The sequence below is a fragment of the Dermacentor albipictus genome, chromosome 9 (genome assembly GCF_038994185.2).
Source record: "Dermacentor albipictus isolate Rhodes 1998 colony chromosome 9, USDA_Dalb.pri_finalv2, whole genome shotgun sequence".
Taxonomy (NCBI): Eukaryota; Metazoa; Arthropoda; class Arachnida; order Ixodida; family Ixodidae; genus Dermacentor; species Dermacentor albipictus.
The window spans coordinates 105,099,319-105,115,500 of NC_091829.1; the positions used below are offsets into that span (position 1 = coordinate 105,099,319).

Below are 16,182 nucleotides of genomic sequence, written 5' to 3' on the forward strand. Positions count from 1 at the left end.
CATTATGAACAAGTTTTGTATGACCCGCGAGTACGTTCTCTATGTATGACCTACAAGAAAATGCACCCTGAAGAAGATTGTACCTCCTTTTCATATTTACTACAAGTATGCAAATGTAATTCTTGCTAGTTTAGTATATGTTCGATTACTTGTACTCGTCCTAATGCAGTGCTTCTTGCTGTAATGGTTTGTTCACAAATCCACAGTAAAGTGTAATTTTGGGGTGAAAAATGTCAGGCAAAGTATTGGCATGTACTTGTAAGTGAAAAAGACAAGTATACTTTACGTAGGTATTTCTGTACACCCACTTGAGCTTTCATTAAGCCTGAAGTCCTCCGGCTTAAATAAAAGCATGTCATAAATGTCTCAAGCACTGTTTATTGGAGCTTCTAACGGTATTTCGATGCATCCAGTCTGCCGAGAGAAGACCGCTGGAGTGGGTTGCTTGGGTGAGAGCGAGCAGGGCACCTGAAAATGTAAAGCCAATAATTTATCTTGACTCATGCAACAGGTTAGCACATAGGCAAATTTGCCTATGTTCTCACAGATAAGAAAGGTTCAGCATTCCGGTCATAGAAGATAACGAATACATCTTATTGAAAAATATGTGGTTTCATGCACTGCCTAGGTTTCAAGGGAACATGGATTACTGTGGAAGAATAAGCTGTCATAATTAGCAGGCGATTGAAGCAAGTCTTATAGGAAAAAGATGGACACATCGTTTGATTAACAATAATTACTAGTATTGAAGCAACAGAATACAAACATGAAATAGCTTCAAAAGCAACACCGACAGGTTGAGATAATAAATTATTCAGAAACTAAACCCTTCTGCCAGCAAAATACCGTAGTGTACTGGCTTTGACATTGCGCTGCTCAGACAGAGGGCATGGGATTGAATCCCAGCCACAATGGCTGCATTAAAATGGCAGGGAAATGCCAAAACCCCTACGTAAGGTCTATTGGCTACACGTTAAAGGAGACTAGGGATCCCGCCCACTTGAAGTTATAAAAACCGGGGTAAATTTCGAGATAATCAAACTCACAAAAGTAGAAGGCCCTGGCCATGCGAAGACCATATAAAGCCTTTTAAGGTAGGTGCCAGCAGCCGCTAAATTTCTTGCAAAAGCGAAATATAGCAGAAGCGGTATTTTTCCGTAGATCACTTTTGCAAGGTATTTTACAATTTGACACCCGACATGTTGGGCATCTACGGGCAACAGCAATTCTGGCACAGATCATAGCAAACACTGTTGCACCTAGGTATACATAGACACATAGGTATAGGTACAGTCGCCGACTGATTTTCCAGACATGATTACTCGGTCTGCTTCACGGCACCGCCATTCTCCCCATGGACCATAATATATAACAACTTCCGAAAATTCGGACGCCTTGCAACCTCTCGTCTGATTTTTCGGACACTCCTTGAGCCAACTTGATCGAGAGCACCATGCACCGACTCTCACCGTTGCATGGTTCTACTTGCTGAACGCCATTTTTGTTTTGAACAGAGCCTCCTTGGTGCCCCACAAAGTGGCGCTACTGCAAATCCCTGCTCATCATCATCGTTTCTGCCTGGTTTGTAGCTACAGCAGTTCCGGTCTCAGCTTAGTATGCGATGTCAAGACAATCCAGCAGCTGATTTGTTTGTTTCTTCTTGCACGACGCTGCAAGTATGCCAGGTTTTTTGTTTGTGCAACTCATGTCGGCGTGACGATGTTTGACGAAGCAAGATGGGCCAATTCATTTCACTAATATTTAGAATAGCTACCTGTAAGCACCACCTACCTTTCAACATTTGCAAAGCAAAAAACCTCATCCTGAAAATCTGCACACGAAGACATCGGTAGCATCATCAGCGTGGTGCCTCAAGATAATTCGGCAAGCCAAGAAATTACTGACAGCACGAGTGCAATCATGCCAACAGGAAATCTGTGGCTGAATAATGCACCTTCTACCACTTGGCCGACAGTGCATTTTCGCAAGGCCCTAATTACGGCAGATCATTGTTAAGGAGTTCCCGAATGCACAACTCTATGCCATTTTCACGCTGACTCTAGGGAACCAACTCTGCACAGTTGCAAGAAAGAAAGCTAGATGCCCCAAGAGAAATGAGCCCACTCAAGCCATGGAAGTTATGTTTACCTTGTCTTCCTACAGCTACTCTAAACCTAGGACTGCTGTTTTGCACAAGGGAACAACCGTCAACATTGGTGCCTCGCCCAACACAAGTGGTCTGCGCCGTAGAAGGTGCCATCAGTCAGCCCACAGATGAGGCCCACACCAGTGCTGTCAGTGTGCTGTACAAATTGCAGAAGCACAGCCTACAAGCTTGTCTGCCTTAGTGTGATCGCAATAATGAACGAAAACCAACGAATCAAGTTTGTTTCGTGCTGAGAACAGTTGCCTCATGCTGGATTTTCCTACAATTCTTTCTAAGCACAGATAATGCTTCGTTTGTTGTGTAGGCATGTAAATAATGAAAAGACCTGCATCACTATCTCTGAAAAAAATAATGTAAGAAAGCACGTACAGTACACAGGTGCAGTGTCTATCACATACCATTTCGTGCAGTAGAGGCTACATCGGATAAACCGGCCAATGTATAAATGACTGGCAGGGTGACCAAGGAAACTTGATGTGTGGGTCAGTTAGCAGTGGTAGTGCACTACTCTCGGTGCACATGTACCTATGTTTGAAAGCTGCTTGATCGTGACAAAATATAAAGACAAAAGCGCTGGAGAGATATCCAAGACTTTTCTTATATGTATGACGAGGAACCTAGCACTAGCTCCCCATGCAGAGAATTACTAGACAGTGAGACTGCTCTTATCATTGTAAAACAAATGTCACACTCACCATGTGATGCATCCTTTTCGTTTCTGTGCGAACAATATGTATTCAGATCTATTCTCCCCCTTTCACCTTTTGCACAATATTACTGTGCGAGCTATAATACTGAACTGTTAGTAGCACTCTGTCCTGTTGCCTCCTTTCTTTCCTTGTGAATTGTGTGCTAAATACGGCTTTTTTTGGTGAAAGAGTGCTAGTTTAACGCATAAACTAGCGCCATGGCACTTTGCAATAAAGGACTGTCATAATTCTCTAAAAATATGTCAATGCAGAACAGCGTCAAAAGAACACCTTAAAGAAAGAACATGAGTGTATCTATCATAAAGACCAATCCTCGTCTTTTTTCCTTAACATAATTTTCAATACCGATATTGAAGTACAAGCTCACCATATTATATCACCTTGTCAATGAAGCAAGGCACAATGGCGCCCAACTGTCGCGAGACGAACTTGGATGTGGAGACCAGCGCAGATCAGCAACACAGCATGGTCTGCTTACACGTCTTCTCCAGGTCCAGCCATACCTATAGCAGCTATAAAACAAGTGAGCTTAGAATCACAAGCGAAACAATATAAAAAGTGACACTGAACAAAGCAACTTTCGTTAGGCATAAATAGGATCGCATTGCTGACATTATGCACATAAGTAACTTCACTTTGAGCAACAAAGCATCCAATTTAAGAATGATTATTTGTATGAGCTATCTATGTGAGAAAGATTAATCGAACGCCCTCTATTTGCTACACCCCTCCCCTTATGCATGGGTGTCTCCCTGACTGAGTGAGCTGGGCTGATCCCAGGTAAAGTGTAAGTAAAGGGTGTCACTTGGTGGGCCAATCCCGATACCATTTCATGACTTGTACAATAATTTTAATGTGTATTGTAATGCTGGCCATCCTGCAGGCACTGCAACATTATAGCACCCATAAGGCTAATGGTATTACCTGGTAAGGTTAACTAATAAGTGTCCCCAGAAGCATAGCTCGGCGTGTATACTCGGAGGCCATTATTATAAGAGAAGCAATAGCAGAGGTGAAGCTTTATCTTGTGCCATATGCAAAATGGCCGAGCACGCCCAGCTTTTGGTTACATTCTCACTTGTGACCACTGCAACAGGCTGACTGACATGCGTAAACCAGCAGTTTGTAGGACCACATTTTCATAACCTGCATTTTTTTTTTTACATATGAAGAGATCAGCCTCAAGCTCCATGCTGCGCTGCACTCGAGAAGCATTATAAACTGGCAACATTTAAATGCTATGCTGCATGGTTTGTTGCAGCTTTAGGAATTTACTTATTTATTGTACACATAGCTCATAGGCTCCAGTTGGAGTATTGCATGAGGTGGCAAGAAAACAAATTCTGAACTAACAAGGAGAACATTCAACAAAACAAGTCAGACCAAAGAAAAAAAAAATAACATACTCTCATAATGGGACTATGTATCTGGCAGCTAGCTTATAAAAAAGACAATTAGGAATGTTTTACTACTGGTAGCGCTTTAGGGGATGGAATGTAGAATTCCAAGCATCATTCACTTTTAAGCTACCTTTCGTGGTTTTTTGTTTTGAAGTCCTATTCTCTGTACTATTATAGAAATGAATACCCCCTCCAAAATTAAAGAAAACATGTAATGCACAGTAATGTAACACAATAACGTAATGCACAACAGTGAATACTTGGAGAAATGTAATTAAGAACATGGAGTCTATGTGGGCACAGATGTTAGAAGTCTACATGAAAGCATAATAAAAAGGTGGGCAGAGCATTTATGCTATTGTCGGGCAACCTGCTGCAAGACATACAGGTAAAAGGATATGCATGCCTCACAACACAGTCCCTAAAAATATATGTCACAATACAGTGAGTAGGTATATCATGCTTATCTACAATAGCCCCTAATTATATTTATTTCAGAGGGGGCTACCTATGAACCTTGATCAAACTGAAGGTGGGCCAAATTCTAAATATACGATTCAAGTAGACAGAAAATGGACGTTATGAATATGGCATCTACAGCAAAAGTGTTGTACATTATTGTTGTACATTATGTCATACCTGCCAACCTGTGAACATAATATTTTGTAAAAATTCTGCAGACACTAAATTCTTTGTTGGGGACATAACACACATTATTTTAAAGCTTGCTCTCAGCACCCCCATTGTTGCATACACACACACATTATTAATAAAGGGAAAATCGCACATCCACCCACTCGTAGCAATTGCTACAAAAGAAACCCGTACGGATTCCTCGAAAGGAAAGCCTCACAGTTGAAAAAAAGAAACCGTCCCGGTCCGGGACTCAAACCCGGGACCACCGTCTTTCCGGGACAGCCGCTTTACAATCTAAGATAACCAGGCGGCTAGCAGATGGCCGGGCGAATTCGAATTTTTCGACAACATGAAGCAAAGGCAAGAGTCTGACGTAATAGTTCTGCGGAAACGCGCGAGGTGTAGAGAGGTAATTAATAAAGGGGAAAAAAATATTACGTCAAACCCTTGTCTTTGCTTCGTGTTGTCAACTAATTCGACTTCGCCCTGCCATGTGCTAGCCACCTGGTTATCTCAGATGGTACAGTGGCTGCCTCGGAAAGGTGGTAGTCCCGGACCAGGACGAATTTTTCTTCAACTGTGCGGCTTTCCTTTTGAGGAACACATATGGGTTTCCTTTGTAGCAAATGCTACGAGCGGGCGGATGTCTGATTTTAGCTTTAATAATTACTTCTCTCCACCTCGTGTGTTTGCGCAGAACTATTACGTCACACACACATTATCAACCATTATTTAACTTGTCGTGCAGCACAAAAAGCAGCAGCGAACTTGTAACCAGTAACTGACAACTTAGTTTTTTCTTTAGATTACAGAGCTTTTTCAGCGTGTTTGCTGCTGCCGCTTTACGCTGCTTCATGAATTTATCTGCCCAAACTTCCCTAAAGCAAGTGCCCCTCTGATGTTCTCGTTAGAGATATTGCATCGCTAATAATAAACCATCACAAGTACCATTACAATTAATTTTTACATGCATTTTAACAATGTCATGCCCTTAATCTCTCAACAGCTTTAAAATATCTTAACCAACACAACTTCATTGTCTTTCTAAAGTGACATTCATAAAAATGTAAAATGAGCCCACATTTGTAAACACACGGAAAATTCAGGAGAGTTTCCAAACATGGATGATACCAACAAAATCTGCAGCTCGTGTAAGTGGCAGCAACTGCTTTGCACACACCTTGTCACAGCATGCTCATCAGGTACTTTGCCGTGCTGTTGAGGCTGGAGAAGTGCCGCAGGTGCATATGTGGAGGTGCCTCTGGCTCACAAAATCTTGCCATCCCTAAACAATAATAAATGCTTAATTTATTGTAATCCCTGCTGAAACTGCAAACTTGTGATATAAAAAGATCACGTCATATTTTGAAAAAAGTCTCATACAACCAGTTACATGAAGCTGCAACTGGTTGTGCAAATATCTGACCGTAACATCACAGGCGGTTAAATAACACGTAAATCGAACTGTAGCAAACATGAATCTACTATGAAAAGGTTCACACAAACGTACAGCTGTATAACGTGAAATGTGAATTGTACTTTCAAAAAATTCCTTAGGACATGAAAAGCGTTCCAAAACCTAATTTGTTTATGCGGCGCAACAAAACACTGCTCCCATAGGACGATGCGCTCAAAATTACAACAGGCCACCTCTTTTTCTGGAGAGACAATACAGAAAAGCGAAAGATTTTTCGATTAAAAAGAAACATTGCTTTTGTAATTTCGGCTTCTCAGCATGATCGGAACCCTTTACAAGTACACGAAAACACACAGGACACTAATACACGTCATCTGACGACACTCTATAAACAGACGAATTTCCATACAAGCTGAAAATCTGGCCATGCGTCGACGAAGAAATCGGGTGCTATCTCGCGCAGCTGTTAGCTGTGAAGACGACACATCGACGTACTACTTCTAGAAATGCCTATACCATTTCTCAATGAAAAATTATGTACACAAACAGTAACTTTCTTTGCTTGAATTTTTGTGCCCATTTAGATCAAAGAACCACCCGCGCTAGCGTGCTTCATAGGTGAAAGTAAATAAACCACAGATAGAGCTGTTGGTAACATGAATACGTTTTAGGGCAATGTCCATGGAACTTTTTGCTAAATGTGCACTGCGACATGAAGAACAACCATTTGAAAAGCACATTTATAATTCTTGCTGCTTTACTCATTCTCATTCGGTTTAGTAGAACTTGTTGTTGGGCGAGTTGGTAGGTATTAGCGAACATTGTTTAACTGCGCGAGCAAACGAACCACAAAGACAGCGAGGGACAAGGACGGGCGCAGACTTGCAACTAAAGTTTATTCCACAATGTACACATATAAGTACACAGCCGACATGCACCACTGCGCGTGCGCGAAAAAAGATAAACAAAGGTAAAAGAACAGTAAAACCTTGTATAAGCGAAACGCGACCTACCTACGCTCGGCAATAAACCTCATCTCACTGTGATGTAAATAAACTGAGGTGTCACTGACACATTGTTGCCCCTTCTTTCTGATGTGGTACGCCTCGAGTAGCTCTCTGGCTCGGCTATCTCGGCATCGGCACAAAATCTTCACTTCCTTCATTATCGGCTTGCACGTGCACGCCAGGCAGTGGACAGGCAGGTGGCCATTCGTTTTGTTTCTAATAGACAATTCATGTTCACGCAAGCGCACATTCACACACCTTCCTGTTTGGCCTATGTAAACTTTTCCGCATGATATAGGTATCTGCTATACTACTCCAACACAGCAATCTACGTGGGAAATGGAGTGCTTAGTTCCGCACCCTTGGAAGTTATTTTTACTGTTTCCTATGCGCGAACATAGCCTAGCGAGCTTGCCGGGAGCCGAGAACGCTATCTCAACTCCATACCGTTTCACAACCTTCTTTAAGTTGTGGGAAGTCTTGTGAACATAATGCACGACTGTCCTTTTCTTATTTTTGCGCTCCCTTGCGTCTTCAGCGTCATTGCCTTCTGTCTTTATCTTCTTGAGCACTGCCTCCACTACTGCTGAAATGACTGATTGCGGGAAACCGGCTTCTTCCAGCCTTACAATCTGCTTGTTAAACCTTTCCTGTATTTTGTGCGTGCAGGACTTCCTTAAGGCTGATATGATGCACTGGGTGGCTATTGCCCACTTTACCGTTTTTGAATGAGCCGAATCGTAGGGCAACAATTTCTTTTGGGATCTTGGGTTATACTTCCATCACACATGGTCGTCACAGAAGCTTATAGCGTTGTCTAAAAACTGAATATTATTATCCTTTGTTAGCTCATGGGTGAATGTTAAACCTTTGCCAAGGCGCTGAAAAATGTGTAGTACACCTGCGATGGCGTCGTCATATGTGTTAATTGACATAGAAGATTTGTTTTATTCTATCCCTCACGCTGCATTGTTTCAGGCTGTTCAGAAATGTATTGAAGTTAATGGCGAAGTGTCTTTTCAGAATTCTACCGGCTTGACTGTTAATAGGTTTTTAGCGTTGTTTGAGTTTTACCTCAAATCTACCTTAATCCAGTTTAAAGAAGACTATTACGTGCAGAAACAAGGTATATGTATAGGATCTTGCGTTGCACCTATCTTGTGCAATATTTACTTATCGGAATTTGACAGAGCGGTAAACGAAGGGATCGATCGTGACCTGGTTGTTTCCGTGTTCCGTTATGTTGACGATTTTCTTGTACTTTTAAAAAAGCAAGCCAGTAACACATATGACGACGCCATCGCAGGTGTACTACACATTTTTCAGCGCCTTGGCAAATGTTTAACATTCACCCATGAGCTAACAAAGGATAATAATATTCAGTTTTTAGACAACGCTATAAGCTTCTGTGACGACCATGTGTGCTGGAAGTATAACCCAAGATCCCAAAAGAAATTGTTGCCCTACGATTCGGCTCATTCAAAAACGGTAACGCGGGCAATAGCCACCCAGTGCTTCATATCAGCCTTAAGGAAGTCCTGCACGCACAAAATACAGGAAAGCTTTAACAAGCAGATTGTAAGGCTGGAAGAAGCCGGTTTCCCGCAATCAGTCATTTCAGCAGTAGTGGAGGCAGTGCTCAAGAAGATAAAGACAGAAGGCAATGACGCTGAAGACGCAAGGGAGCGCAAAAATAAGAAAAGGACAGTCGTGCCTTATGTTCACAAGACTTCCCACAACTTAAAGAAGGTTGTGAAACGGTATGGAGTTGAGATAGCGTTCTCGGCTCCCGGCAAGCTCGCTAGGCTATGTTCGCGCATAGGAAACAGTAAAAATAACTTCCAAGGGTGCGGAACTAAGCACTCCATTTCCCACGTAGATTGCTGTGTTGGAGTAGTATATCAGATACCTCTATCATGCGGAAAAGTTTACATAGGCCAAACAGGAAGGTGTGTGAATGTGCGCTTGCGTGAACATGAATTGTCTATTAGAAACAAAACGAATGGGCACCTGCCTGTCCACTGCCTGGCGTGCACGTGCAAGCCGATAATGAAGGAAGTGAAGATTTTGTGCCGATGCCGAGATAGCCGAGCCAGAGAGCTACTCGAGGCGTACCACATCAGAAAGAAGGGGCAACAATGTGTCAGTGACACCTCAGTTTATTTACATCACAGTGAGATGAGGTTTATTGACGAGCGTAGGTAGGTCGCGTTTCGCTTATACAAGGTTTTACTGTTCTTTTACCTTTGTTTATCTTTTTTCGCGCACGCGCAGTGGTGCATGTCGGCTGTGTACTTATATGTGTACATCAATCAATCAATCAATCAAACTTTATTTCACCAGAAAATTCTGGATAGTCTTCAGGGCTAAAAGCTGCTCTAGGCAGCTTGACTGAGTCCCTGAAGACCCTTACATTGGCAGCATGCGACGTTCACAGCACATATATGCATATTAGATCATAATTATAACATGTGAGCAATACTGTAACAAGTTTACGTAAGGCTCACTTGAAGTTAACATACAGAGTTACAGCAGGGTTCACATCAATTGTTTTATACAGCATAAAATAAACATCATCGTTTAAAGACTTTTGACTGTACAAAGAAAAAAAAAGAAAAAAATGTAAATAAAAATAAAATTCTGTTTATTGTGGAATAAACTTTAGTTGCAAGTCTGCGCCCGTCCTTGTCCCTCGCTGTCTTTGTGGTTCGTTTGCTCGCGCAGTTAAACAATGTTCGCTCATTCGGTTGTTGTACGGATCTTGCGATACGTACAAGAACGCACACTTCACGAACCATAGACAGGAAGAATGCGCGCAAGCGCCGGACTTACCTTTGTAGGCGTACTCGGAAAACGCTCCTTTTAGCGTCACAGGTGCCGCGGCATCGACTGCACCAACGGTCCTTCCGGCGCACACACTGTTGAATTGCGGATCAACTACAGGACGTAAGCGCGCAATTTTCACCAAATTCTTCCGTACAGTGTGATACGATGCGAGAGTGCCAGAGGAGGAGATCCTTTTCGTGAGCCCGGAACAAAGAAAGTGGCGAAGGGTCATACCTTCGACATCGGCGCACCACACGAAGGATACTGCGGGCTACATTACGCGGTCCCAGGGGTTTTGTGATTCTCAATGAATACAAAATGCACCACAATTACTCTCGGCACAGCGTACACACGATTAAACAACTGCATCGGACGGCGTCAATGCAGCGCGCACTCACATGTAGCTAAGGCTGAAGATGGCAAAATAATATCACCTGTAACTTTACCGGCGCTACCTGTGCTGCCATCTGTAGGCCGCCACCGAAAGCGACCGTGCTTTCGGTGATCTCATGGATGGTGACGGCGTTGTATTTCGATGTTGTGCGAGTCGTACAGCGTCTTGTACGACGTGTTTCAGCAATGTTGCTTTTAATAAAGAGGACGGCAATATGCGTATACGCCGTATAGACGTCTCACCCACTTGAATAACACAACAGGAAATTTTCAGTCTGTCGTATTTTGGGACGTTGTGACTGTCGTTCTGTTCTCTGTAGTGTGACGTCTTGTAGTCGAAGATTCTGTAGCTTCTGATCAATATATTTGATTAAAAATTGACAGAGACCTCATTAAGGGTAAGAAAAATTATTAATACAAAAAAATGAAAGTAAAAAAAGAAAGCTTTCACGCAGGATTCCGAGGCAAGTACATTAACACCGCACCACGCCAAACATGCACTCACCATGGCTATGTTAACAATATAAATCGCTCTCTGGGTTGCTGTTTACATTTGCATTTCAAAAGCCAAGATGCGCTTTCACTTCACCGCGTCAACTGCCGCATCTCTGTATGCGCAAAAGTGTTGTTACCATCGACAGGTACATCGTGGAGTGCTAGAACATCGGTTTTGCTGTAACGATATACATATTTAATAAGAAATTCAGAAATAGACAACGGTGACCGGGGACACTGAAGGTGGTTACTGCTAATTTCGACAGTTGTCTCTTGCTCTTTACACTTTTGAGCTCGCATATAATTCGTGTGTTCAATGCAAAATAGCTACATAAACACTCGTGGGTGAGTCTGGATCCGGACAGTATACTGGCTTCTCACGGCAGCGCTGTACCAGAATAATGAGATCCGAGCGAGAAAGCTTTTCACGCAACTTTGTGGAACAATCCAAAACTTCTTTTCCGCTTCGCATAAGCTTGTGCAATATTTCTGGGAAATTAACAAATGTGTCAGTGTAACCGCACATGTAAGTCCACAGGACTGTGTGCCCCATCTTACCAAATAAAACAAAGCGGATACGCAGCCATTCCCGCAGATGGTATGATTTTGATCAGCGGCCGATTTTGAGGAGGCCGGTAGCGCGTTGCTGGTGCCGCGTCGTCACGGCACAATTATAACAATTGGCCACGTCGACTTTAATACCGGTGTCGGTGCTATCAGTATTGCCGGCTTCAGAGAAGCACGATTGAATACCGCGCAAGAGAAAAGTACAGTGTACACCACGGATGCGAAGCTGACATTTTAAAGGGCCGCGACGGAAAGTGCTTCTGTTGCGACTTCAACTCTTGGCAGTCGCAACCGAATGTTTCTGTTGCGACGTCAGAATTGCTGTAGTAACGTCAGAAATGTCTGTCGCAGCTACAGAAACGTTAGGAACTTCTGTTGTACAACAGAAATTTCTGTATTTGCAGCAGGAATTCCTGTTGTCTTTTTCAACTGGGCAGGACCGGGAATCGGTTTGAAATTCGCAGCTAGCATATCGCAGTTTGGTCTGTGAATGTTCCGAGGTGGTCACGCAATTTCTGTAGAGCTTGATAATGGCCCCAATTTAGCACTAGGGGCTAAATTGTCAGGATGTCGAACAATAAAAAAGCTCCTCCCCAGTTCTATTCAAGCATTAAACTGGTATGCATGATGCCATCCAGTATAGTTGCCACAAAGCTCCAGATTAAACCAGCTTTTGTGACAATGAGGCGACCCTATATGGTGCCACTGCGTCCAGTATAAGCCAGTTTAGTTGCAAACAGGGCCCCTGTTAAGACCCATTTCTGCGTGAACTGGTCATGCCTATACCTGCTTGCATGCCAAACGGGACCCCGCTCAGACCTGTTCGTGTGTGAACTGGTCCTGTTTATACCTCTTTGCATGCCAAACGGGACCCCGTTCAAACCTGTTCATGTGTAAACTGATCCTGTTTATACCTGTTTGTTGCTAAACAGGTCCCTGTTAGAACCAGTTTAAACCTGTATAACCCAGTTTGAATTTAAATAGGATTTTCCAATAATTGTGCTATTAATTTCTTCTGAGTTTTAATAATGGCTGGCTACTGTATGTAGTGTTGTGTAATAAAATAATATGCCACAGCAATTACTGCGTGCCTCGCAGAACAAATTGAATATATCTTTCTCAGTCAGAACATCATAGCAGGCTGAAAACAATAAACTGCAATTTTTCTTTTTGTGGCGACGAAGTGTATAAATGGTGAAAATAATCTGTTTATATATTTCTTATACTATGCAAATGAGCTGCTCCCATGGATTCGAATAAGTGCTTCAATAGTACGACTTGGCACAGGGCAACGAAAGAGTCATATTAAAACCCTTTAATTTTCCAGCTTGTATTATCTGACGGTATGTCATTTCATTAATGTAAAGAAAGGCACACTTGCTATGTGGAAACCAGTTACAATAGAACATGGCCCTTAGACTGAAAATTTTTGTAGCAATACACTCAACGTGAAGGCCTCCGGATGCAGTGTTGATGCATCAAAACAACCTATAATAATAGATGTACCCAATGGGCTAGATTTGGCAGAATAAAAAATTGGGGGGAGACAAGGTACGAATTACATACATTTTAGCTATTCTAGTTTTTTTTTTCTTTTTTTGTGTGAGTGCTACTGGTGTTTCAATTCTGTTTCGCTGATTTTCTCAGAAGCCACTTTTTCACGTTTCTCTCATGCACCAACAAGCATATATATATTGACACGGATGCTTTATCTGTATCCGGTTACCGTATTTCAGCGGCTAAAAAATGTTAAACGTTATCGGATGCAGGATGCGCCTGAACGTATCGGAGGTTTCGCGAATGTTATCGATGGTTCCGTCTGTTGTCGACGAACCTTGCTAATCTGATTGAATACGCCACGCGAATTGTGTTGTAGTTTCTGGAAGGCGCGCGGTCACCAGCGAATAGGCTGTAACTTCGACGACTGACGTATGCGAACCGACGCGCTTGACCCGCAGATGAGATTTGCAATTTTCCAACACAGATTTTTCAACACAGACATTTTGTTGCCCGTTCGTGAGCGCTTGATTAGGCGGTTCGTTGGGCAGTTGCATGTGCGGTTGTGTTGAGAGTTGAGTGCATGCTCTTTTTGCCGGTTGACAGGGTGGTTGATTGGCGGCTTTACTGGGCTGTGTATGGGACACTTGAAGGGTACGCTGACTTGTCGAAAGATTAGGCGGGTGACGGGGAGGCATATTGCGCAACTGGTTGCGCTGCAATACCTGCTTAGCTGCGGGGTCAAATTCCATCGTCGATTTTCACTCACGCCCAGTTCGTCTGGCTTTGATGGAGGCTACGGTGGAGTCGTTGCTCACTTTGGTCTTGCGTCTTCCTTCGCAAAACTGTGTTTTTTCTGAGTCGCGGCTAATTTTGAAGACCACAACTAGTGCAATGATGGCGGAAATACGGAACGCCCGCTGCTTCGAGGTTTCTCCGGTGCTGCTTCTCTGTGCGAAGTTGCTGGTGCACGCCTAATTCTGACATAGTTGGCTGTGCACTAAGCTACCAAAAAATGAAATGGTGCAACAGTTTTTGATACATGACATCGTCGTGCAGGTGTTTGCAAAGCGATCTTGCAGACAGACGAAACGCGAGCGCTGATGGCGATATTTTTTACACCATTGTTACTTCAAAAATGAAAACAAACTGTTGCGGCAGGCGTATATTCATTATTCAAACGTGTTTCTTATATCTAAAAGCACATACAGATCACTAACTTATTGTTTCAAGCTCAGTTTACACCAGGCTGTTTTAGGCCGGACTTTGACAGATGAAGACGGAATAGTCCAGCAACAGTGCGCCGCAGCCGAGGAGCGAGCTTCGGCGCGCGTCGGAGCTTCTGTCTAGTGGTTGCGTGCCCTCTTCCTCCCACCAACGCGAAGCGAAGCGTTCGCTTGTCGGCGCGCGCCGAAGCTTGCCGACGCGTGCCAGTGGTTGGGGCATTAGGAGCTTTAGGGATTTTCATGCAAGCGTTAGTCCATGTGTAATGTTGACCGACAACGGCTTGGTCATCTTGTTCTCCTGTAATGTTGCCGCCACCACCGAGGCCACGGGCCACGATTCAGCAGTGTCTAAGCACGATCTAGCGTCATAGTGGCTTTTGAAAGAGAAGACAAAGACTATTGAAGACGAGGCACGGAGTGACCGTGACGATGCCCATTGAAACTGAGTCAGCAGTCACCTAAATTTCTTGAACTAATCCAGGTTTGCTGTTCGAGTAAAAGGATTCCAGCAATATCTCCCTGATACTTTCCTTCTGCGTAAAACCTTGTTATCTAAGCTCGTAACAACTCTATGTCTCGTACCTAGCGCATTAGCTAGTGGGCAAAGAAGTTGCCCTCGGTGAACTTCTCTCTCCGGTGCAGTAGGCTATGTCCTCTAAATATGGGGCGTGAGTATTTGCTTGTTATCCCACTGGCTCGTATTGCCTGCACACCCGAAAGAAGAGGCACGTATCAAGTTGTGACAGTGCACAACAACGGTATATTTATTGGGCCAGAGTTGTGCATCTCTTCAGGCTGGTTTTGCAGTTTAATGTGCGTTGCCCCTGGTGTCATTCATCATGCTCTTTCCAGAGACCTTGATGTGGCTCGTCGACGCCAACCTTTTCCGGTACGTCCACATTTTGTTGCCCGTTCGTGAGGGTTTGATTAGGCGGTTCGTTGGGCAGTTGCATGTGCGGTTGGGTTGAGAGTTGAGTGCATGTTCGTTTTGCCGGTTGACAGGGTGCTTGATTGGCGGCTTTACTGGGCTGTGTATGGGGCACTTGAAGGGTAGGCTGACTTGTCGAAAGATTAGGCGGGTGACGGGGTGGCATTTTGAGCAACTGGTTGCGCTGCATTACCTGCTTAGCTGCGGGGTCAAATTCCATCGTCGATTCCCACTCACGCCTAGTTGGTCTGGCTTTGTTGGAGGCTACGGTGGATGCGTTGCTCACTTTGGTCTTGCGTCTCCCTTCGCAAAACTGTGGTTCCTCTGACTCGAGTTTAATTTGGATGACCGCAACTAGTACAATCATGGCGCCAATACGTAACGCCCGCTGCTTCGAGGTTTCTCCGCTGCTGCTTTTCTGTGCGAGGTTGCCGGTGTTCGCGATGCCTTGGTCCACGGCAGGCCTCACGGCAGCCGCCATGGTAGGTCTCAGCGATGTGGTCACCCAGCAGTTTCCGATGATGTGAAATATATGGCACGTACCCACAATCGGACTGGGTGCGAGGCGTAGCCGGTACACGTAAAAGAAAATAAATATGAACAGAAATATATTATATAGTAATGTATGTAATACAAAAAGAAATGTTGTACGACTTTAAAATGTTATTGAAAAAATTAAAAGTTGCCTTATTGTTTGGAGTGGAAAAAAAAATGCACATTTTTATTATAGCAACAATCGCCGTCTCCTGGTTTCAATTTCGTGAACCCCCAAATTTAAATTGGCCCATACCGAAATTTCAAGTTGGCCGAATAAATTTGGGGTGGGTTGGTCAACTTCAAATTTAGGGGTAGAGATCAGAAATTCGAGGCTTGCTCAAGTTGAAATTTGCGAGGTGGCAACTTAAATTTGAGG

General features: G+C 43.6%; 1 long non-coding RNA gene across 1 annotated transcript; it reads right to left on the reverse strand.

The window, feature by feature from the left end:
• Positions 1-386: 386 nt before the first annotated feature.
• Positions 387-10,573, reverse strand: LOC135907214 (uncharacterized). The gene is made up of 4 exons (XR_011508696.1): positions 10,170-10,573; positions 6,094-6,198; positions 3,245-3,389; positions 387-468 (listed from the first exon to the last, which is right to left on the reverse strand). It is a non-coding gene; the product is annotated as an uncharacterized lncRNA (long non-coding RNA).
• Between the last annotated feature and the right edge of the window lie 5,609 nt (positions 10,574-16,182).